General features: G+C 36.9%; 1 long non-coding RNA gene across 2 annotated transcripts in view; it reads left to right on the top strand.

Moving 5' to 3' along the window:
• LOC112914096 (uncharacterized) overlaps positions 1-22,952 on the top strand; it is a 51,253-nt gene extending 28,301 nt beyond the window's left edge. Inside the window, exons 2-6 of one of the 2 annotated variants that reach the window (XR_011996717.1) lie at positions 169-266; positions 927-1,073; positions 2,746-2,895; positions 12,042-12,137; positions 19,075-22,952. This is a non-coding gene — a long non-coding RNA (uncharacterized lncRNA). The remainder of the gene's footprint in view (positions 1-168; positions 267-926; positions 1,074-2,745; positions 2,896-12,041; positions 12,138-19,074) is intronic. The other variant, XR_011996718.1, reaches the window with a different exon arrangement.
• The last annotated feature ends 1,097 nt before the right edge of the window (positions 22,953-24,049 follow it).

The following is a 24,049-nucleotide window of genomic DNA, read 5'->3' as shown; positions in this document are numbered from 1 at the left end:
ATGAGTTTGTATTTTTAACTTGTTTTACTGAAAGAGAGTGTATGAATTCTAATCCTCACAAAGCATATATTTATCCTTGATTCTAATCATTCCCCTTGGTGTAGCAGTGATAGGGTAAATCCTGATTAATCTAAACTAATCCCCTCCTCTTGGTTGTCATTGGTTTAGGGGTGGACAGTCTTTCTTTCCATTGGCTGTGAACCCAGAATCAAGTGGCTCTAGCTGCTGGAGGAGGTTTGAGGTCTAAACTGAAGCCAACCCAAGAGGTAAACAGCATTGGGAGAACCCTGGAGCTGAGGGAACATTACTGGAAACTTCTCATTTTGGATATACAGCTCTTTGTATTTATAACAAAATCAGGGCTTTCAAAAGAAAAGATAACCCTTAAATTTTATTGAATAGTTTAAAATGCAAAACTAGTTAAAATATAAACACATGTAGAAAAATAGTGCCTAGTTTTTCTAAAGGATTTTACCTCCTTGTAGAAACCATTCTAATCTTTACAGCTTTGACACTTTATAACATTGAAACTATAAATAGTGTCAATTTGGCTCTTTTAAACTACTAATATTAAATGCTGTTAACTGATTAAAAAGCTGCTAATTTAGTTAATGGGAAAATAAAGAAAATTAGGAATAAGGAAAAGTGAATTCAAGCATACTTCCAGAAACTTTATTATTTTGATACAGTTTCTGGTCATTTTTTCTATGTATATGTTTTATTTGAAAAAAAAAAGTCACTATCATGCTTTATTTTTAAGTAATCTCTACCCCCAATGTCAGGCTTGAAGTCACAGTTTGAACTCAGGGCTGTGAGTTCAAGAGTCACACTTTCCACCAAATGAGCCAGCCCGGTGCCCCTCTTGCCAAATTTTATGTATGATTTTATATCCTGCTTTTTTCTCTTATTCTGTATGACTCCAACAGGTTAACACAGAAGGGCCTCCACATCTCACAGATTCAGGGGGCTCCTTTCACATTGTAGCTTCTGTGAATGGCGCCCCCTGGCATTGTGCAGTGAACAGCCTGTGTGCCCATGTGAAGCAATCTTGTGCCTGGGTGCCTGTCTTCAAGGTAACCGTAGTATCTTCTTGGGCCAATCATTTAAGCTATAGACTTGGCAAGGCAAACCTTTCCTGGCTGCCTTCCAGTAACACCATATAAATTCAATATTTAGCCTTTGTGCCCTTTTTCTCAGGCTGGCTTTGTCTGTAGCTATGTCCCACAGCTCTCATCTTACAAGATTACACCTATATCTTTTCTTCATCTTGGGATAATCTGCTGACTCCCAGGGACGGAAAAGAGTGTTAAGTAAATTAACCTCACGGCTACCTTAACGATTGCACTTCATTGTTACTTCATTTTGCATGGTTCCAATTTGACTTCCTTCTGCCAGTTTAGATGGATTTTCTATCTGTTCATTTTCAGGAATCTATACTGTTATTATCTTTGTCCAATCTCTAGCAACAGTTAATCTTCATGATTCTAATTTTCTCTTTGTCAGAAAATGAAATATTGCTTATAATCCCATAAAGGCATCTAGATGGTGAAAAGCCAAAGTACATAATTATTTATAATGGTAAAATATAATATTTCTCTAGTAGTGGAAATACTAACTTGTCGGTAATTGCAAACATATTTTTACACTTAATTTATAATTTTTAGCCCTCTCATAGTTCCTGCCAACTCCCCTGAAGCACATATTTTACCAATATAGGTTGTGTGTGGATGAGGGATTATTCAGTAAAACCAGACCTAGTTCTCTGCTGATGGCATGATCTCAGGGACAATGGGCTATGCGGGAACGTTCATAACTCACCCTTCTACCCTTGGGTCACAAAACTTAGTTTTTTAACTTTTATTTTCTGCAAACAGGACTGGCTGCTTAGATAGGCTTGAGACAAAGTGCAGCAAACAAAGCAATTTCTTTAAGGTTAAGTTCCTACTCCACAAAATGAAAGAAAATGGGGGAAAATTAGAAGGAACAGAAGTAGAAAGAGAAGACTGGGTGGTTAGGAAAAGGGTCAGGAGAGGCAAGAGCAGGTTAAAGAGGGGCAGAGGAAAGAAAGGTTAAACCATTGGGGCAGTTGACATTTAGAAATTTGAGAGACATTGCCCACCTGAACTGATGATGTAGGAAATTAAGTTTTACTTGGTTTGATCTTTGTTCTAATCTAATATTTGTCTTGCAATCTTATATATCAAATATTCTATAGAAGATAAGTAGATACAGATTATAATACTTCTTTGAGACTCTAGGGAACCTGAATGGGTACCTTTTGAAATTATCTGAAAGCTCTGTAAAGTTATTAACACATATTTTTATAAAACATGTTCTTTATTACAAGTCCTCTGTTAAGAGTGCCACCAAAGGTATATACTAGCCTTATTTTTCAGAGAGCTCAACAGGAGAAAAAAATATCTTCAATGTGTACTATCTGCACTATGCCCCTCTATGTTGCTAGTGTGTTTGAAATTTTTGAGCCAGTAAGAATTTCAGTGGCTCACTAGACTTTATGAAACAATACACAGGACTGGGTTACCCAGCAACTGCTCTAGTTTAAGATGGGAAGGAGGAGGACATGGGAAGCCACACTTACCTTTCTGTTGCCTGCCTTCCTCCTCCCATAGCCATGCTCCTGGCTGGGGTGAAGAGGTGGATGGGGATCCTCCAAGATCCGCAGTACTATCACCAGCCCATTGTGTTCCTTTCATAAACACATAGATACTTTTCTAAATCCAGCAGAAATCTGACTCCCTGGCCTGATCATTACACTTGTGGTCAGAATCCTAGCACATGAACTGGCACTGCTGCCGGGAACTGTGAGTCATTCCTTTCAAGTTGTTCCTGGTGTTGAAGGCGAGTCTCTGCAGAGGAAGAAGAGCAATCTGTCAGGTGAGCTCATCACCACCATCATCATCATCTGAGCACCAACTTTCCGAGGGACCATATCATATGTGTGAAAAGAGCCCTTGTCAAATTCCAGGAATATCACTGTCTCATTATGTGACCTTGGACAAGGTCACTTAAGTTCTTAGAGCCTTAGTTTCCTTGATTAAAACAGAAAATAGTTCCACAGAAGTGGCACCAGAATTTTAAGCAGTTAATATGTGGAGAGTGTTATGCAGACTTAGACAAATGAAAACAATTATTTTATAACACTGTGGACATAGTGTAAGACATATCGGATATTGTCTGTATCCTCTCCATTTGTAAAATAATTTGAAATAGCTATAATATAGTATAAGAGAAATGGTTGACTTCTAAAAAATGTAGGTGACTATCATTAGGTCATTTATTCACTCAACAAATTTTATCAGTCACTATTCGATGCAAGGTCATTGGGGGCATTGCAAGGATACATGGCTACAGGATATATGGCTTGTTCTTAAAGAATTGATAGGTTGGATGTGTCTACAAGCAATTCAAAAGATAACTTTTGCTATGTATAAAATGTACTGCCATGGCAGTTCAAAACAGAATAATCCTGAGGAAGGCTTAATGTAGAAAGAAGTCAGTGAAAGCCATTTCCAACATGTGTTGAGTTCCCATTATGTATCCTGATCTAGATATCTGCATATTCAGTGAGGACTCCCAGGCAGAGAAAACTGCTAGAGCCAATGTAGCAGGGAGGCAGGACTCCAAACATAAGGTGTTTCATGGAACAGCTAGCTCAGGAGGAAGCAACACCATAATAAAGATGATTAAAATGAGTTTCAAGAATTTTGTAGGCATAACTTCATGAGTGGCTTTAAATATAAAGCCACGGTTTGGCCTTTGTCTTGCAGATAATGAAAGTAAAGCTTCCAATGAAAGCCCTTAGGAAGAATGAATATTTCTTTTGATAAAAATTTTTGTCCTGCTCCCAGGCTCATAAGTGGGCTACTCCTATATAAAAGCAGATTAGCTCTGAATCTGGGAAAGCTTATGTGAGAAATTTTCATTTTGAATTAGGAAGTTTCTGGAACTTATGTGCTTATGTGCTTATCTGGAACCCAAAGCTTCTGGAAATTTCTTAAGGCAATAGCATGTAGTAGTTGAAGCTCTTGGTACTAGTCTTTTATTTATTGCTCTCAAAATAGGAGTTTGAACAATTGATAAGTGAACAATCTCTTGGGTAAGAGATATGTTGTTGCCTCCTTAATCCCTCAAGTCACTAGAACTCAATTTTTGTGTGTGTGTGTTTAAGTTTTTACTTGAACTCTAGTTAGTTAACTAACATATAGTGTAACATTGGTTTCAGGAGTGGACTTTAGTGAGTCATCTCTTACATATGACACCCAGTGCTCATCACAAGTGCCCTCCCTAATACCAATCACCCATCTAGCCCATCCCCCACCCACCTCTCCTCCAGCAACTGTCAGTTTGTTCTCTATCGTTAAGAGTCTCATGATTTGCCTCCCTTTCCTTTTTCCCTTCCACATCTGTTTCGTTTTTTTCAATTTCACATATGAGTGAGCTCATATGATATTTGTCTTTCTCTGTTTGATTTATTTTACTTAGCATAATACACGGTAGCTCCATCCTCGTTGTTGCAAATGGCAAGATTTCATTCTTTTGGATGGCTGAGTAATATTTCATTGTGTATATATACCACATATTCCTTATCCATTCATCAGTCAATGGACATTGGGCTCTTTCCATAGTTTGGCTATTGTTGATAATGCTGCTGTCAACACTGGGGTGCATGTGCCCCTTCAGATCAGTATGTTTATATCCTTTGGGTTAATACCTAGTAATGCAATTGCTAGGTCTAGGGTAGAACACAAATTTTAATATCTGTATCAATCAGGGTCCAACTCAGGAAAAAAAAACCCTACCAGTTTTTCAGAGAATTTATAGAGGGAATTGGTTATATAGGTATCAGAGGTCGAAAAGGAACAAACTTAACACAGGGAAATTGCAAGAAGTAGTTGCAATTAGGCTGGGAGGTGGGGGAGCAAGGGGAAAAAGTTGAGTTGCTAGGACTTAGAAGCTTGGAGGAAGAATCCAGACTTCTGAGGTGAGGAAGCTGCCTGGATGGTGCTGGTGCCTCAGGAACTCAGAGGAGAGCCCAGTGGAGCTGGAACCCAGACTTCAGAAGATGCTGATGCTCAAAATGAGCACCACCAGCCTGGTTCTGTGAGATGGAAATGAAGTGGAAAATGGAACCAACTGCTACTAGAAACAATGAGCACTATTGGGGTGAAGGCTGTGACTGAGTGACACTGACAGAAACAATGAGAAAACTAGGAGCATGGCACAGCATCTTTGCTCCCTTCCTATTGGCAGAACCTAACAGCGAGCAGGTTACAAGGAAGAAATTTGGTTACGAAGACTTAGTCGCAGCATCACAAAGCCAAAAAGAGAAGGGTGGGTTTGATCCTGATAGATGTTTAATAACCAGGTGTTTAACACCACAAGTATACAATTCACCCAGGAAAACTTACTTATAATTGAGATTCCTGAATTTCTGATTTTGTAATGGAGTGTAGGCCAGAAATCTTAACATTTGAAAAAGAACCTGGAATAGTCTGATTCAGGGGATCTTCAAATCACACTTTCAGAAATGCTCCTCTAGTTTTTCCAAGCTAAATCCTTGAATCAAGTTAGGACAAGAGATTGTGAAACACTAAATTCCACTAATTTAGTTCTCTGAGATGATTATATTCATAAATGACTTTCTCTTTCTTGACTTTTTCCACTTCAAGAAATGCTAATATGAAAAGTGCCTGTAACAACTGCAGTTGAGAGTTTTGTCCATTATAATATTCATCATCTGTTATTTTGGCATTTACATGTAATTCTTGCTCTGATTTAATACCAGGAGAAGACAAATGTATCTTTTCACATGAATTGTATACTTTCTTTTGCCAGACAAAAGGAAGGAAAGAAAATAACACCTCGAATTTCTTTCTTGCTTTGCTGCTGGGAATCTCAGTCATTAAGCGTAATCGACTCTAAGGCTTTGCTTAATAATTTTGTTTTTCTATTTCTTGAAGTTATGAGTTACCTCACCTATTTTTCTCTTGTGATAGGTTGAACATATATAAATATAATAAAAATGATAACTGTTACATCTTTCAAAATACTTTTACATATAGTAACTTAAACTTCCCCACTGATTAACTCAGGGTGAAACAAAAGCCACAGTTGATATCCTTTTAGAGGAAATGTGTCTGCTGTGGCAGTTTTCAGAAGGTATTGGGTTTGAATATGAAATCATTTTTCATATGAATGTACATCATTAAGGCCTCTGTGTACTTTATAAACCAAAACTAAAAATCTATTGGTAAAATTCTACCTTTTCTGTATTTAGTTTCTTTTTACTATTTTTATAGTTGTATCTTGAAAACCTGGGAATGACAACAAAACATTTTTATGCTAGAAGTGGACGATCTCTAAAAATTCAGAAGAAGAATGCTCTAGGCAGATAAGTTGTCTTGCCCTGTCTTGAGCGGGCTTATTGCAGATTGATATGGGATTTCACTTATAAAGATCATATTGTTTAGAATACCTAAGAAAGCACATAATCAACAGTGAAATAAAGTCACCGTGGACCCTTATTTTATGGCTATTTCTTGATGATCCTTTTTTTTTTTTTTAAGATTTTATTTATTTGTTCATGAGAGACACACACAGAGAGAGGCGCAGAGACACAGGAAGAGGAAGAAGCAGGGAGCCACGCAGAGTCTGACTTGGGACACGATCCCGGGTCTCCAGGATCACACCCTGGGCTGAAGGTGGCGCTAAACCGCCGAGCCACCCGGGCTGCCCTTTCTTGATGATTCTTGAAGTTGATTATCTCTTCTAAAGGAGATCACATAACTACCTTTATGTCAGAACCTCCTTATGTGGCAACTGAAGTAGACCCATTGCACTGAATCTTCTACTACAGCAAACAGTATCGTGGTATTGCTCCCACTGTCCAAGGAACAGCAACTCTGAATACATATATGAGCAAATACTTGTTTCCTGCCAATTATACTATTTTATTTTATAGTACCATTGTGTTCTTCTAACTAATACAAGTAGTACAATTTGGTAGACACTCAATTTATAGAGTCTTTTTGTAGAAAAAGAGAAAACACTTCCTGCTGTTCTCTTTGCTTATCAGAAGCTTGTCTTGGAAGCAGTTTTGGTGAGAGTGACAAAGAACTCTGACATATGACAACACTTCACATTATTTCATCCGAGTTATATCTAGGTTCTCCTAATGAGCATGATCTACTCTACAGATAGTTAATTTGTTGTTTATCATTTTTCTCTCTCAGTAGCAGCATTATTTACAATTGCCAAGATATGGAAGCAATGTAAGTGTCCATAAGAAGATGAATGGATAGGAGGATGTGGTATATATGCATAATGGAATATTACTCATCCTTAAAGAGGAATGAAATCTTGCCATTTGCAACAGCATAGATAGATCTAGAAGGTGTTATGCTAAGTGAAATAAGTCAGAGAAAGAAAAATACCATATGATTTCACTTTTATGCATAATCTAAAAAACAAAACAAGACAAATGAACAAACAAAACAGAAAGAGACTTATAAATACATAGAACACACTGGTGGTTGCCAGAGGGAAGTGGGGGTGGGGAAAATAGGTGAATGGGATTGACTTCCACTTATAAAATAAGTAAGTCGTGAGAATGTAAAACACAGCATAGGGAATATAGTCAATAATATTGCAATAACTTTCTATGGTGACAGATAACTAGGCTTATTGTGGGGATCATTTAATAATGTATATAAATGTTGAATCACTATATTTTACACCTGAAACTACTCCAATATTATGTGTCAACTGTTCTGCGGTGAAAACAATTTTTTAGCAGATAGGTTGTGGTGATTCTACTTATATCATGGATATGGTTTTTGAACCTCTTATCCTACTCATAATTATGTAAATTATTCAGCTAAATTCAAATAAATAATAAAAACAATAAATTTGTAGCACAGCTTTTGAAATGCTTTGGATAAAATGTGATATAAAACCTCATAAAATGGGCAGCCCGGGTGGCTCAGCAGTTTAGCGCCACCTTCAGCCCAGGGCCTGATCCAGGTGACCCGGGATCGAGTCCCACGTCAGGCTCCCTACGTGGAGCCTGCTTCTCCCTCTGCCTGTGTCTCTACCTCTCTCTCTCTCTGTGTCTCTCATGGATAAATAAGTAAAATATTAAAAAAACCTCATAAAATGAAAAAAAGTGTAATTATAGGATTGAGATGAAGAAATTGAAGAGCCTTATGGAAGACAAAGACTTAGCTGCCTCTTTGACAAAAGGTCTACGCACCTGTTGTGGTCCTATATGAAACATGATCTAAGGGAGCCTGTGGGAAAGAGCACTGGAGAGGGAGTTGGATGACTTGAGTTCTAGTCTGGGCTCTGCCACTCAATGTGTGCCCTGACCAAACCACTACTTTTTGGCCACCACTCTACTGTATTTTATCTAAATAATCAGAGAATTGGATTAATACATTTTATTATAAGATTGCCATTGGCTCTCTCTAAGTGCTCCACAAAATAACCCATGTAGATAAATTTTAAAGTGACATATTTGGTGAAGGTTATTTGGAATTCATTCTGTATTTGGATACTGGAAAAAGCAAACAAAAGGCTTGGTGGAGCCAGAAAGTGGGTGAACATAATTGAAACTGTTAATGAGTTACTGTAGGGGAGGCAATGAAAGGAGGCACGTTCTGCTTATTTTTCAATTTATATAGGTCAAGGGGCACTTTATAAAATATGTGCTATTGTTTCCAAACTATGTTCCCTTAGGAAAGAAATGATTTTGGTGGTTAACGTGTTAATGGTAATATTTGTAGAATTTAGTTATCGCATTTAGCCATCTGTCTTTTACCCCTTTTACAGGTTGTGTTGATATGTCTTTTCTGTTTTTCATGTAATTAGCTACTTTTGTGCATTTTTACACAGGAGGGTAGCTGCCTCTTCCTGATGCTACATGAGCTTCTGTAATATAGAATTAGATTGGGGAAAAATTGAATTGAGAACTGATTAAAAAAAAGATTTGTTTTATGTTAGGATATGACAAGCCAGAAATTACTTTCTAGGCAATAATTGAAAAATTACTTTCTATTTTTTTTCTTCTCTTGCTCAGTATTTTTTTCTACTTTTTTATATTCTTATTCAGTTTTAAAATGAATTGTGCATGCAACATATTCCCTGCAGCACATATCTAATTATGTGGTCTCTTTACTATCTGTTTACAAGGCAAAAAATCAAAAAGAGTAGTAGCCATTGTCACATTGACAATGATGCCATAAAGCACAGGCCACAAGTTTATTAAGGGAAATAATTATGCCAAAATAATTTTTAGATGTCTATGTCCATTTTTAGTATTTTACTATTTTTCTTAGTTCTTAGCAATATTAATTGGTAAGTCTCCTGAAGATCAAGGCCAACATATTTCAACACTTGAAAATAAAAATTCTACAAATATCTAATGGGAAAATAGTCTCAGTTGTAGAATCAAGGAAAACTGAAGATCAAAAGAGACACAGACCAGGAGGGAGAAATATCAATGCAATCCCAGAGAATAACGAAGTAAGACAGTTAGTGGTTAATTTTTTTGGTGACTACATGCTATGTGCAAATTTATCTGTAGTTTTAGAATATGTTGGATGCAGGTATAGAGGCTCCTCAACAAATGACAGATGATAGCATGTTAAATCACTCCACAGGTTTACACAGGTACAGGGTAGAAATGATTGTTTGCTGAATTTTATTTTATGTATTTAGTTTTTTTAATCAACTCTATTTTTATTTTTTCGAGATTTTAATTTTAAGTCACCTCTACACCCAATGTGGGGCTTGAATTTACAATCTGGAGATCAAGAGTTTCATGCTCTACCGACTGCCAGCCAGGCACCCTGTTTGCTGAATTTTAATGTGCCGAATGTTTATTTCAAATCCAACTGTCAAAGGATGATAACAAATGTCTTTAATCTGAACAGAGATAGAACTTATTGGTACATTAATGATTGAATTTCAGGGACTAATAATCTATTTATAGTACTTCCTAATTTTCTCCATTGTTTATTTGCAAGTTAAGTGTAAAACTTGGAAGTTAAGTATAGTTTTAGCATTGAATTAGAACAGTCACACATTGAATTACTTAATAGCTTATCTGGATTTTAGTAGACTGACCTGTATTTCATTTTCATGGCCTACTTTTAAATTCAGTTGAGTCACATAATAGACTGTAACTGAGTCACAAAACAGGAAACAAGCTTGTGCCAAATATATGGTACAAACTTGGCATATGTGGTGTCTTCATTCTGTTCCTGGAAAGACAATTCTGATAATCAGTTTGTCATGAGTATTTCCCTCACCTGGTGAGACAGGACATAGTATAGGTCCATGTCCCTTACCTGTAATTATGAAATCCAAAAAGCTATGAAAAGAGGAAGTATTTTAGGAACTTGAAGCTTGACCAGACCTGAACTCATTGAGCAATGAAAACTACTGAACTAACATGTGACTTTTATAGCTTTTATATATGCCACTTAGTGTGAATACTCATATGCTTTACCACAGAAATATTAATGTGTTTGATAATGGGGTGCTATCTAGATCCTACTGAAAGTGTAACATAATATATAGTATATGTACCCTTTTTTTTCTTTCTAAAATCTGAAAGGTACTGAATTCCAAAACATACCTGGCTTCAAGAGTACCTTTTCTTTGATCCAAAATCTCTTAATTAATATTTCTCAATGTTGAGTCACTTTCTAAAAAAAATTTATTTATTTGAGAGAGAGAGAGAGAGAGAGAGCACGATTAGGAGGAGGGGCAGAGGGAGAGGGAGAAGCAGAGCACGGAGCCCCATGTGGGGCTTGATCCCAGGACTCCTGAATCATGACCCAAGCCGAAGTCAGACACCTAACCGACTGAGCCCCGTGGGTGCCCCTTGAGTCACTTAAAAAAATATTTTCTGCAACTTCCCAAGTACATTCGTAATTATTGCATTACTATTCCAAATATTAAAGTCAAAATCCTGCTTTTTATCCTCTCTGTCCTTAGTATATTGTGGAGGCTGAATGGCTTGCTGAAAAGAGCCCTCACTATAGAGTTAAGTAAAATCAAATCTTGGTTTGGAGGCTCACAAACAAGCTGTGTGACCTTGGTCAAGTTATTAAGCATCTCTGAGCATTACATTTGTTTACTTGAAAAATTGTGATGCTAATACCTGTATCGCCTCCCAACTTCTTTTTTGTCTCAATCTCAAAAAAGTATGAATCATACTGAGGTGAGAATGGTCATTATCCTTTACCACTTTCAGATTCCATTGTTAGTTCTTTGCAATGGGGATACCTAAAATGCTAATTGTATACAGAACAATTATAAAATTTACTTTTGCTTTTTCTGCCAGGGCCTCAAGATGCCTAGGCTATGAGTTTAGATACAAGTAACTAGAAAAGTAAATAAAATCAACAGAATTAGTATTGCAATTCCTAAGGAAAGTAAAATAATCAATCTAAAGTGTGTTCTGGAAGCAGTAGAATTATGGGAAAGAGGTAAAAATCATGTCAATGAATGCTTTGAAAAACTATTGTGTTGCATTAGAAACCTTTTTATGACATTATTTGGGACACAGTCTATGATTAGAGGTGGAGGGAGGGAGGCAGCTCCTAAATCTTCAAATTCTCCATGAGTATCTCTGATACATATGTAATTTCAGAGGATTCCTGACAAATTCTGATGCAGAAATCATATATATATATATTTATATTACTTATTTATTATATATATTTTCCTACTAATATTCCTTTTTTGAGCTTTTAGGGTTTATTTCTCTTTTCAAAATTGTTTCTTTTTTGCAAGGTGCTATTGTTGACAAATGAGGTTACCATTAGGAGATCCATCACCAGTCAGAGGGTTTTGCTTTATAGCAAACTACATGTACATACCTTTGTTTTTCATATTAAATTTCTTATTAAAATTCAGGATCCTTCAGACTGGGAACACTAGACAACACTTGGTATAAGAAAACATTGTTACCATGGAGATTGGGAGCTATTAACCTCTTTTCTTTATTGTAGGTAATTTATTCCAGTAGCATCAAAAGTTGCTTTCCAGGATAGAATTTACCATTTGATAGGTGTCTTTATAATTCCTTAGTGCCATTGGTCTGAAAGGTAAGCTTTTATAGATATATTTTTTCTTTTGAATATTTAGCCCATAATATTATCTTTGAATAATAACATTAAGCATCATTTATTGTGCACTTACTATGTAGCTAACTCATGATCTCATTTAATTCTTAAGATCTTTTTCTTTTTTTTAAGGATTTTATTTATTTGAGAGAGAAAGAGCTAGTAAGAGCGAGAGAGCAAGAGTGGTGGGGTGGAAGTGGCAGAAGGAGAGGAAGATGCAGACTCCCCACTGAACAGGGAGCCCAACACAGGGCTCAATCCCAGGACCCTGGGATCATGAACTGAGCCAAAGATAGACACTTAGCTTGCTGAGCCACCCAGGTGTCCCTACCTTTCTTTGTGGTAGTATTATCAGTTAGGATTAGAGTTGACAGAGATAATTATATACCCTCAAATGATGACTTTAGTAGATGGTTTATTTCTCTTTCCTGCTCAGGTATCCCAGAAATAGTCCAGGGCTGATATGACATAGTGGCAGGGATTCAATCTCTGTTTTATGCCTCTGTCATATGTAGCTTTCATTCACAAGATTGCCTCATGGACAAAGCAAGTGGTTAAAGCCCCAGCCATCATGTCCATATTCCAACTGTAGGAAGAAGGAAGGGTGAGAAGGTCACACCCTCTTTCCTTGAAGACACTTCCCAGAAGCAGCATATACTGTTTCCACATATATCCCAGAACTTAGACTAATGACCACACCTAGTTGTAAAAGAGATTTTTACAGTTATTTATGTGTCTAGCTAAAAATTAAGGTTCTATTGCTAAGGAAGAAGGAGAGAATGGGTATTGGGAGACAGCCAACAGTCTCTGCTGCATTTGAGCTATTATCCCCATCTTACAAATGGAGAAATTGAGTCATAGGGAAGTTAAACTACGATCTCACATTGGCAGAGCCAAGATTCAAACCCAGATCTATCAAATGTTAGAGCCCTTAAGCACTACTTTGAAGTTCCTCAACCTTAAAACAGTTATTTGACTTTATTCTGTCTCTTCATCTAAATTAGTATAAAGAATACCTTTCTGACTAAGTCGCTAGGTCAACCTATTGAAACAATGGAATTCTTTATTTTACCAAGCGTTCTTGGCAAAGGACATAGTACTGGTATCAACTTGTGCAATGAAACCTTTACTTCTGCTGACCTTTTGGATAGGTGGATTCACAGAATTTAGTGACAGGGTTAGAAAATTGCCTAGCTGACAGATTAAAGTCTTATTGCCAGTCTCCTACTTGTTCAGGGTTGCAACAGGTTTAAATGTCATTAAAATATGCTTTGCTATCTTATTGATGGTTTAGATTTTAAATTTTAAACAAGGTAATAGAAACCAAGATTTCCAATAAGATTAATAAGAATAAATAGAAAAAAATATTTACCATAGGAAAAAAATTACTGTATTTTTATGATTTATTCTTCAAAGATAAATTTTTAAGTCAATGACAGCACATTCTAGAATAAATCGGACCATACTTCTAAGTTATTTGAAAATTACTAACCACTTAGGTGGTTAACCAGTGATTTTCTAATATCTTACTTGAGTAAAAATCTAAATCATATAACACATTATGAATAAGGGTCTCTTCCTTCCTTCCTTCCTTCCTTCCTTCCTTCCTTCCTTCCTTCCATTTCATAGAGCTTTTTTTTTTTTTTTTTTTTTTTTTTTTTTTTTTTAGCTCCATTTTTATTCAGATCCTTGTTTCTGGCTAGTTTGTGAGGGTTTTTAATCTTTCTTATGTCTTCCCATCTCTCTGCTTTTCTAGCACCAAGAGAGAACATGTGAATGTGAATGAATAAATCAACAAACAAGGAAATATATGTTTTATAAGTTGCAACTGAAATGTTGCTTTGTTGCTTAAACTTTCTAACAATTTATAGAATCTGTGTGTTTATCAAAACTTTTCAAGAATGTTATTAAAATTTATATATATATATATATATATAAATCAGTTAACTGATTCAACTTCTGTTAAATAACTGATATATATATCAGTTATTCAACAGAAGTCCTTTACTTAACCAGTTACAACAATACTATGGAGGCTGAGTGACTAATCACAAGCTAATGATTCAATGGTGTGCCTACAAGTAAAGCGACATTTTCACTGCTGTGACTATTTGCAGAAAAGGCATTTCAATGTGAAGAAATAAAATTTGGGTTCAAGATGGTAATGTAGGAAAACCCTGCACTCCCCTCCTTCATGGGCATAACAGATCAATACCTGTGAATAGAGCAATTCTTCCTGAAGAAGTGAGAGCTGAGTGAACAGCTTCTGTACAACAATGGATGGTGGGACCACATAGAGAATGGCAAGAGACAGAGACATGGAATGCATGGGAATCCCACCCCAGATGCTGTGACCTATAATGGAGATGGAGAGTACTGAGGGACCAAGAGCAGATTTATCCTTCTTGGGGCACAGAAAAAAAACCAAAAACCAAAACCAAAACCCAAAAACCAAAACAACCATGGTTTAAAATGGCACATAGAATTTAAAGATCTCAGTGTCTACCAAATGATGGGGGGGGTGTCATATGGGGTGCTCTTGGGCGTCAGAAAGACTGGTGAGCACCATTGTTTTTGCTCACCATTCATCTTGATAGCATAGACAGCATCAGGGTCTGGGTACCCTAGCCAGCCTGCCACTTTAGTAAGTCTGGGCCCCTAGCCCCATACCAGCCCCAGCGTGACCCCCAGGGTAGCCCCCCCCCCACACCTGCCCAAGCTCCAGCCATACCACTAAGGTGGCCTTAGCACAGCACACACCAGAACACACCTGGACAGTAGCCCTGCAGTTCCAGTTGTCTGGCTGAGACAACACAGGTGCCAAGCTCCCTGGGACAAAACTGGCTTATAGCTGTTTCAGCTCCAAATGACTCATCAGGGCACCCTCTGCATAGAGTCCCCTGAGACTGCCTAGCACCAACCCACTTCAGGTCCAGCTATCCTGCCAGTCCCTCATGTGGAGCATTCTGAGACCTTCTGGCCCATGCCTATCTCAGCTCCAGCTGTCCTGCAAGGCTGCTTCCTCCTTGGAGAACCCCGGACTACCCAGTCTGCACCCATTTCAGCTCTAGCCATCCTGTCAGGGAGTCCTTTGCATGGAACACCCTGAGAACATCCTCCCCTAGCCTCCTGTCCTCCTCAGCCTGCACCTACTTCAGCTTCAGTTGTCTGGCATCTCTGTGTAGAGTGCCCTGTGACTCCCCAGTCTATGCCTGCTATAGCTCAAGCCCGCCAGCCAAAGCCACCAGACACATGCAATCTACCCAGAGATGTTCCTACAGAAGACCATTCCTTTGAGACTGACTGGAAGAAGTGCTTTACTATTTAATTCATAGAAACATGGTTAATCAAAATGAGGAGACAGGGCAGCTCGGGTGGCTCAGCAGTTTAGCACCACCTTTAGCCCAGGGTGTGATCATGGAGACCCAGGATCGAGTCCCACGTCGGGCTCTCTGCATGGAGCCTGCTTCTCCCTCTGCCTGTGTCTCTGTCTCTCTCTCTCTGCATCTCTTATTAATAAATAAATAAAATCTTTTAAAAAAATGAAGAGACAGAGGAATATGCCCCAAATGAAAGAAAAAGACAAAACTCTAGAAAGGGAACTAAGCAAAACAAAGATAAGCACTCTACCTGAGAAAGAGTTCAAAGCAATGGTCATTGAACTTGAGAGAAGGTAGATGAACTCAGTGAAAAGTTCAACAATAAGATAGAACCAATCAGGCTGAAGAATACAATAACTGAAATGAAAAACACACTAGAGGAAATCAAAAGCAGATTAGAGGATGCAGAACAGATCAGTTGTTTTGAAAGATAGGGTATTGGAAAGCAACCAAGCTGAACAGCAAAAAGAAAAAAGAATTAAGAAAATAAGGATACATTAAAGAATCTCTGGGACAAAATCAAGTGTACTAACATTCTCAGTATAGGGGTTCCGGAAGGAAAAGAGAGAGAGAAAGGAGTAGAACTTATTTGAAGAAATAATAGCTAAAAACTTTCCTAATCTGGGGAAATCAAATAGAATCCAGATTCAGGTAGTGCAGAGAGCCTCAAACAAACAAACAAACAAACAAACAAACAAAAACAAAAAACAAACCCATAGAGATCCAGACCAAGACACATAATAATTAAAATGTAAAAGTTTAAAAAAAAAAGATAAAAGATTGAAGATAAATACAGAATCTGAAGAGCAGCAAGAGAAAATCAACTGTTAAGTACAAGAGCCTATCAGCTGATTTTTTTAGCACAAACTTCGCAGGTCAGAAGAGAGTGGCATGATGTAGTCAATGCCCTAACAAGACAAACCTATAGCCAAGAACACTATTTCCAGCAAAGTGATTATTCAGAATTGAAGTTGAGAGATAATTTTCCAGACAAACGTTAAAGGAATTTATCACCACTAAACCAACCTTACAAGGAATGTTAAAGGGATTTCTACAAATGGAAAAGAAAAGATGGAAAAGATCTTATCTTTTTGTAGTTATCTACGAGGAAAAAAATATGAAAGGAAAAAATTTCACAAGTGAAAGCAAACGCACAATAAAGGTACTAGACCAAGCACTTATAAAGCTGGTATGAAGATTAAAAGACAAAAGTAGTAAAATCAAGTCTATCTAAGAATTAGTTAAGAGATTCACAAAATAAAAAGTTGTAAAATACAACATCGTATACTTAAAATGTGGAGGCGGGGCAAGGGCACCTGGGTAGTGCAGTCAGTTAAATATCTGACTGTTGGTTTTAGCTCAGGTTGTGATCTCAGGGTCATGAGATCGAGCCCTGCACTGGGCTCTGTGCTCAGTACAGAATTGGCCTTAGACTCTGTCTCCCTTTCTCTTTGCCCACCCCCCTGCTCTCTAAAATAAATAAATAAATCCTTTAAAAGATAAAGAGGAGGAATAAAAATATAGTACTTTTAGAATGTGTTTCAACTTAAGTGACCATCAACTTCATAAAGACTGCTATATATTTAGGATGTTATATACAAGCCCTTATGGTAACCACAAACCACAAACCTATAATAGATATACAAAAAAGATAAAGAGAAAGATACCCAAGAATAATACTAAAGAAAGTCCTTAATCAAGGAAAGAGACAAGAGAAGAGAAAAAGGAACAGAGAAGAACTATAAAAACAATCAGAAAACAGTGAACAGTATGTCAATAAGGACATATCTATCAGTAATTACTTTAAATGTGGAACATCTGGATAGTGCAGTCAGTTCAACGCTCAACTCTTGGTTTTGGGCACGTGGGATCAAGCTTCCAAGTTCATTCTATGAGATCAGCATTACCCTGATACCCAAACCAGACAACACTACAAAAAAAGAAAACTACAGGTCAATAACTCATGAGCACAGATGCAGAAACCCTCAACAACAGGTAAGCAAGCCGAATCAGTATGTTCAAGGGATCATTAACCATGATCAACTGGGATTTATTCCAGGAATGCAAGGATGGCTTAAAATCTGCAAAGCTTTTGACAAAATTCAAGATTCATTCATGATAAAAACGATCAACAAAGTGCTCAACAAAGTGGGTTCAGAGGGAATGTACCTCAACATAATAAAGGTCATATATAACAAACCCACAGCTAACATGATACTGGATGGTAAAAAAAAAAGCTTTTGACAAAATTCAAGATTCATTCATGATAAAAACGATCAACAAAGTGCTCAACAAAGTGGGTTCAGAGGGAATGTACCTCAACATAATAAAGGTCATATATAACAAACCCACAGCTAACATGATACTGGATGGTAAAAAACGGAAAGCTTTCCCTTTAAGATCAGGAAAAACAATGCTGTCCACTCCCACTGTTTTTACTCACCATGGTACTGGAAGTCCTAGCTGCACAATCAGAAAAGAAAGAGAAATGAACAGCATCCATACTGGAAAGGAAAAAGTAAAATAGTCACTATAACATGGTAAATACACATATGCAATGGAATATTAGTCATAAAAAAGAATGAGGTCTTGCCATTTGCAACAAGGATGGACCTAGAGTATAGGATGCTAAGTGAAATAAGGCAGACAGAGAAAGACCAAATACCATACGATTTTATTTATATGTGGAATTTAAAAAACAAAATAAAAATAGTAGAAAACAGACCCATAAATACAGGGAACAAACTGGTGATTGCCAGAGAGGAAGGGTGTGGACGAAGGGGTGAAATAGGGGAAGGGGATTAAGAGGTACAAACTTCCAGTTATAAAATAAATAAATGGAATAAGTAAGTTATAAAATAAGATAAATAAGTGCCTGGCCGCTTAGTTGGTAGAGCATGAGACTTTTGATATTGGGGTTGTGAGTTTGAGCCTGACATTAGCTGTGGAGTTTACTTAAAAAAAGAAAATCTTTAAATATAAGTGAATGAATGAATGAATAAATAAGTCAGTCACAGAGATGAAAAGTACAGCATAGGGAACTTAGTCAATACTACTGTAATAATGTATGGTGACAAGTAGTGACTACACTTGTGGTGAGCACTGAGTAATGTACAGAATTGTCAGATCTCTATGTTGCGCTCCTAAAACTAGTATACCATTGTATGTTAACTATACCTCAATAATAACAATTAAAAAGAAATGAAGAAAGATAATAAAGTGATACGATAAGAAATGCGAGAGAATTCATAGAAGAGATCAAGAGTCCGAACTCAGCAGAGGTTTTTACTTGTTTGCTGGATATCTCTGGTCTGGTTCTTTGCAAACTTTAAGCAAGTAGAGGTCCAGTTTCCAGATGATGTGGACAAAAGAGCACAGATTATTAGTATTTAATAGATTTTCCATTAATCCTTTATTATTAACTTATATTTAAATTAGTAATACATTAATGCATATTCCTTATTAAATTTTAAAAGCTCCATTTGGATAAAGGCAAAATCTTCATTTTACAGTGTTTTTTTTTTTTTTTTTTTTAACAGCAATACCTTTATCATATGGCAAGGAGTCTGGAGATAGCTTGGGTTCAACCATGTCATTAAGAACCAAAGCTCTTTTCATTTCTCCATGCTCCCATTCTTGATGTGGTGGCTTAGTCCTCAAGCTCCATCCTTCATTTTGGCAAGGTGGCTGCTGCAGATCCTGACATCACATGAAACACTGAGAAGAGGATTATTTCCTTCTGTGGACCACCTTATCTTTCTTCAAAATCCCCAGCAGAATCAGCCCCACTGGCCCCAATTATCTCTCGTGCCCAGGCATAAGTCACTCAAACAAGACTGATTTTCTGGGGCCGAGGAAGGGTCTGTCCTCCTTTGGATAATGTGTTGAAAGATAAAAAAAATCTAGGATTTTATTAGCAAGGAAAAAGCAATGTAAGGCAAACAAAATTTGCATTGCACATTGTATTTTCAGAGAAATTATACTCAAAATAAAAATTCCATATAAAATAGGTACAAAATCTTTACCACCCACAACTATAGGTATGATGTTTAGTATCTGATCTAAGATCCATTCATTCTTTATTCTTTCAACAAGTATTCCTCAACCACTTACTACATGTCAGCCACTGTTCTCAGTATTAAAATTAGAGCGATAAACAAGTTAGACATTTATCTGTATTAGGATTGCCTCTAGCAGCAAGTAGCATGATAGTTCATAGTGGCTTAAACCATAGAGATATATAATATTTACACAACAGAAATTGAGGACAGGCAGTTCATAGTCCAGTCCCGCCTAAAATGTTACCACGGATACAGGCTCTTTCTTCTCTGTGTCTTTAGCATACTGGCTTGGGTCTTTATTCTTGTCACCTCATTGCTCCATGGTTGCCATAGCTCCAAACATCTCATCTGATTTCAAATCAGAAAGAAGTGGTAAAGGAAGCTCTTTTCTTATTGTTGTTTTTACAAGCACTGAAAAACTCTCAGAAGCCTCTTAGCAGATTTCCATGAAATCTCATTGGCAGAACTGTGCTACCCTGTTATGCTCAACAGCAAAGGAGTCTGGAATGGTAATTATCTCACAAAGTACTATGGGCTGTACACATCATTGCCTCTAATAAAATCGAGATTCTGTTTATAAAGACACATGGATAATGATTAGTCTATTACAGTGCCTTCCATAGTCCCCTTTTTCATGGAATTAGCTCTCTGGTCACTTTATGGAAAGGTAGAGATAAAACATGAGAGTCTTTTTATACTCTAGTCTTTGAAATTATATATGAGGAATTTACATAGTGTCTTTTTAAATAGTAGTGTTTGTTTTGCACATTCAGATAGAAAAATTATTCACTTATATAAGCTTGACATGACCAGGGGATTGGAATCTGTTGGGCTTCACTTGGTTTCCTCTTGTGGATCTAAGATGGTATAAAGAGGGATAGAAATGTAGAAACAGACACTTGTGTTAAGTATTAGCTGATGGTTATTCCTGGGGTAAAAAGTGCCATGGGCAGAGCATTCACTGGTTTCCATATAGTACCACCCCCAGCTTATTGCCATCATCAGTTTATTTGTCTGGCTGCCTCACTAGATAATAAGCTTCTGGAGGGAAGAGACTTATTTATTTCTGCCTTCCTAACCCTGCCCTGTGGATGGTGTCTGCACATAGTATGTACTCAGTGAAGGGTTGGAGGTTAGAGATTATCTTTTAGAAAGTAAAATGTGGAGAGGAAAGTTTGAACAGTGCATATTAAGAGCTAAAACTTGTAGTGTTTAGAAAACTAATTTAAAAAATGAAAAATAGGCAAGTGTTAGAAACAGGTTTGGCGGCAACTAGGACTTAGGAGTAATTTGTCTCTTATTTTTTATTTTTTTCTTTCTCTCTGGGAGGTATAGTTGAGGTCATGTGGTGTTTGTGCAAACTGCTTGGGTCTACATGGCAGAGAAGTGGGGCTAAAGTACGAAGGAGGTGGAACTCAGAAACAGTCTGTCAAAACAAGAGTGACTGAAAGCAGTTGCCCTGTATGTTGCATCATTTTTACTGCAATAAAAGCAGTAATGATGGACTTTATATTGCAGTCACAAGCTACCATTACTAAGTCAGATAAGTGAATTCAAGCAGGTCTTCTAGAAGTCGAGAGGCCTGTTGTCCTTTCTTTCTTTAAAAAATTCAAAAATGAAATTGCTCCAAAGATACTTTTTAACATTTGCTGTCTTAAACTGTTATTGCATTACAGATTTACATTTTATTGGTGATATTGCTCAATTATGCTCACAATATTCATGTTTTGAAAAGTCAGTAAAACTTTCCTTAAAGAGCAAGGCTTGTGTTCATCTTCCATGCATGGCATACATCAGAGTAAGAGGGACATGAGAACCTTTCACTGAACTATGCCCTGTCCGAGGTCCAAGACTAACTAATCCTGGACGTTGGCCAAGTCAGCCTATCTGCTGTTTGGTTTCTACATCTGTGAAATAGAGGTGTGTGAGAAGATGATTTCATGATTTTTTTTCTAGCTCTAAGATTTTATGATTATCACATATTAAATGCCTACACTGACAGGAACTGAAGAGAGTTCAGGGTTAATACAAGTACTTGCCCCACAAATTAGGTTTATCACCTCATCTTTTGTAAATCATCCTACAAATTATTATATTGGACATTTAAGGAAATATGGCAACTATATAAAATAATTAGAAAACTAAATACAAATAACACTCGGCATATTTATTTTAATGCCTATTTCTACAAATATCCAATGTACATATGCATAACTGGAATCATACTCTATACAGAATTGATGTATGCCTTTTTCCTGCTGAATTTTATATTGTGAGCACTTTCCCATGCCACTAAAAAATCCTTAAAAAAACCCAATAGTTTTCTTTAATTTTTTTTGTATTTTAAATATAACACAGATACAAAAAACTGTATAAATGAATTGTTGTAAGGTAAGCACTATGATAGCCACCACTTGTCTCAGCCACCCCAGAAACACTCTTCTAACATGAACCACCCCCTGCTGAAATTCATTCCCTTAATGACTTTCACGGTAATAATATCCTTACTTTTATTTTTATTTTTACCACCCAATGTACATCCCTAAATGTTATCATTTAGTGTTGCCTAAAAACGAATTTTTAGTGAATATTTATTATTCCATCATATAAAGATACATCAATACATGCACATATAGCTTATTGGATTATTTACTTCCTTTTTGGACAGTTGATTGTTTTATTTTATTTTTTGATTTGATATCTGTTCATGTAATGCAAAAGTTTGAAGTCTTACAGGAATGTGGTGAAAAGTGTTCCTCCCACTTCTGTTCTCTAGCAACCTGGCTATCTCTATGACTAGTTGCCAGGAAGTTGTTTTTGAGAAAAAAGGAGCCTAAGAATGGTATTGTTATGTTTTCAGTTTTAATGTCCAAGGTAGTCTAAGTAGATACAAAAATGTAATTCTTACTAAAGCATGAAAAATCCTTGTAATTGATTCTTTTCTATGATATCAACAGAGTTTCTGGAGTGGATATGTAGTTGCACTCCTAGGTTAAATTTATAACATTGAATGTTGTATGAATTGGATGTGAAATAACTGCAGAAGGAAGTCTAGGATCAAATGAGATGTAAATAGTATTGTTGTGTTTTACTTTGCTTTACTATATAGGTGAGAGACTCAAGTGGCTTCGGGTCTTTGGCACAATGGGAAACTTACGTTTTGCTCTGGTAGATCAAGAATTAATGTCATCAAGATAATTATGCTAATGCAAAAATACATAATTCAGAATGAAGGAATCAACTATATAACTATCTAATCTGACCTGTACACAATTTTTATGCACTAGGGTTTTTTGGCTGCAAGAAACAAAAGCAGACTGCTTAACTGAAATAAAAGGAATTTGTCAGATTTGTCAGAAGCGTTCAGGTACTCATTGACAGAAAGGCTGTAGAACCAGGCTTTGAAATGGACAGGGCCAATACAACTTAGGAGGTCCAGGAATTGGGGATGACAACAATGGTTTCAAATGGTATTAAATTGGTTTTGGATATTTTATTAGATTCTGGTAGAAACTGTGTGCCTGATAATGGAACATCAGGTGACTACACAACCAGAACTGTCCATCATGATATTATCAGATACAATGTTAGTGCTAAGTTTGGGTAGATATATCAGAGGACTTATGATAGAAATGAAACATTGGGATCCAGCCTGAATATGTCCAGAAGACATGAATAAATTACATGTACATGTAATTTGAACTCCCACGTCACCTGCCACTGCTGCACCAAAGGACCTCTCTCAACACACCTGGGATCTCATGGGGTGGAGGAGAGAGAGTAGGTGATCCCCTATGATCAAGTGAGAGAAGAAAAGACAATTTAGGCCCCATTTACATGTGAATATTCACCATACATTAGTGCTAGCAGAAAACGGATTGCCACCACATTACAGTCCTACCCAGCAATGGAAAGTTAATCTTGAGAGGAAATTTTCTCTGTAGGCAGTGTTATGAGTAGTACAAATGGCCATTGACTTAGTATGGAGAGAGAAAAATATACTGAGATGTAGATATACAGAGGCTCTGGGACAGATGGGAATGGCTTGGCTGCTTTGTCAGGGTCTTGGAAGAAGCAAAACTGGAAGATTCTCCTGGTAAGTCATCCTCATATTGGCACTTTTATTTTTCTTTCCCCACTCTTCTTTTCTGTCATGCCCATTTCCCTGGGATTGTGGAAATACTAATAAAGGTAGTATAACATGAACTTTTGCCTCAGCCATGAGGGCAACTAGACTCTTGAAAAGTTCAGTGAAATATTTGTGGACAATTCAGACTCCCAGACCAAATTATACAGGCTCTGCCCAAGCAGTGATATATATCTAGTGATGGCTCAAAGTATTCTTAAGACTATTTCCATTATCTGAGAAAGAAAATGGAGAGAAGTTTGTCCAAATTATTTCTGATAACTTTCAAGTATACTCAAGTATACGTCTCTGAAAATCTCTCTAACT

This window comes from Vulpes vulpes, chromosome 1 (assembly GCF_048418805.1).
Source record: "Vulpes vulpes isolate BD-2025 chromosome 1, VulVul3, whole genome shotgun sequence".
NCBI classification, from domain to species: Eukaryota; Metazoa; Chordata; class Mammalia; order Carnivora; family Canidae; genus Vulpes; species Vulpes vulpes.
The sequence above is the reverse complement of the archived record's forward strand: the minus strand, read 5'-3'. Positions and strand labels throughout refer to the sequence as shown.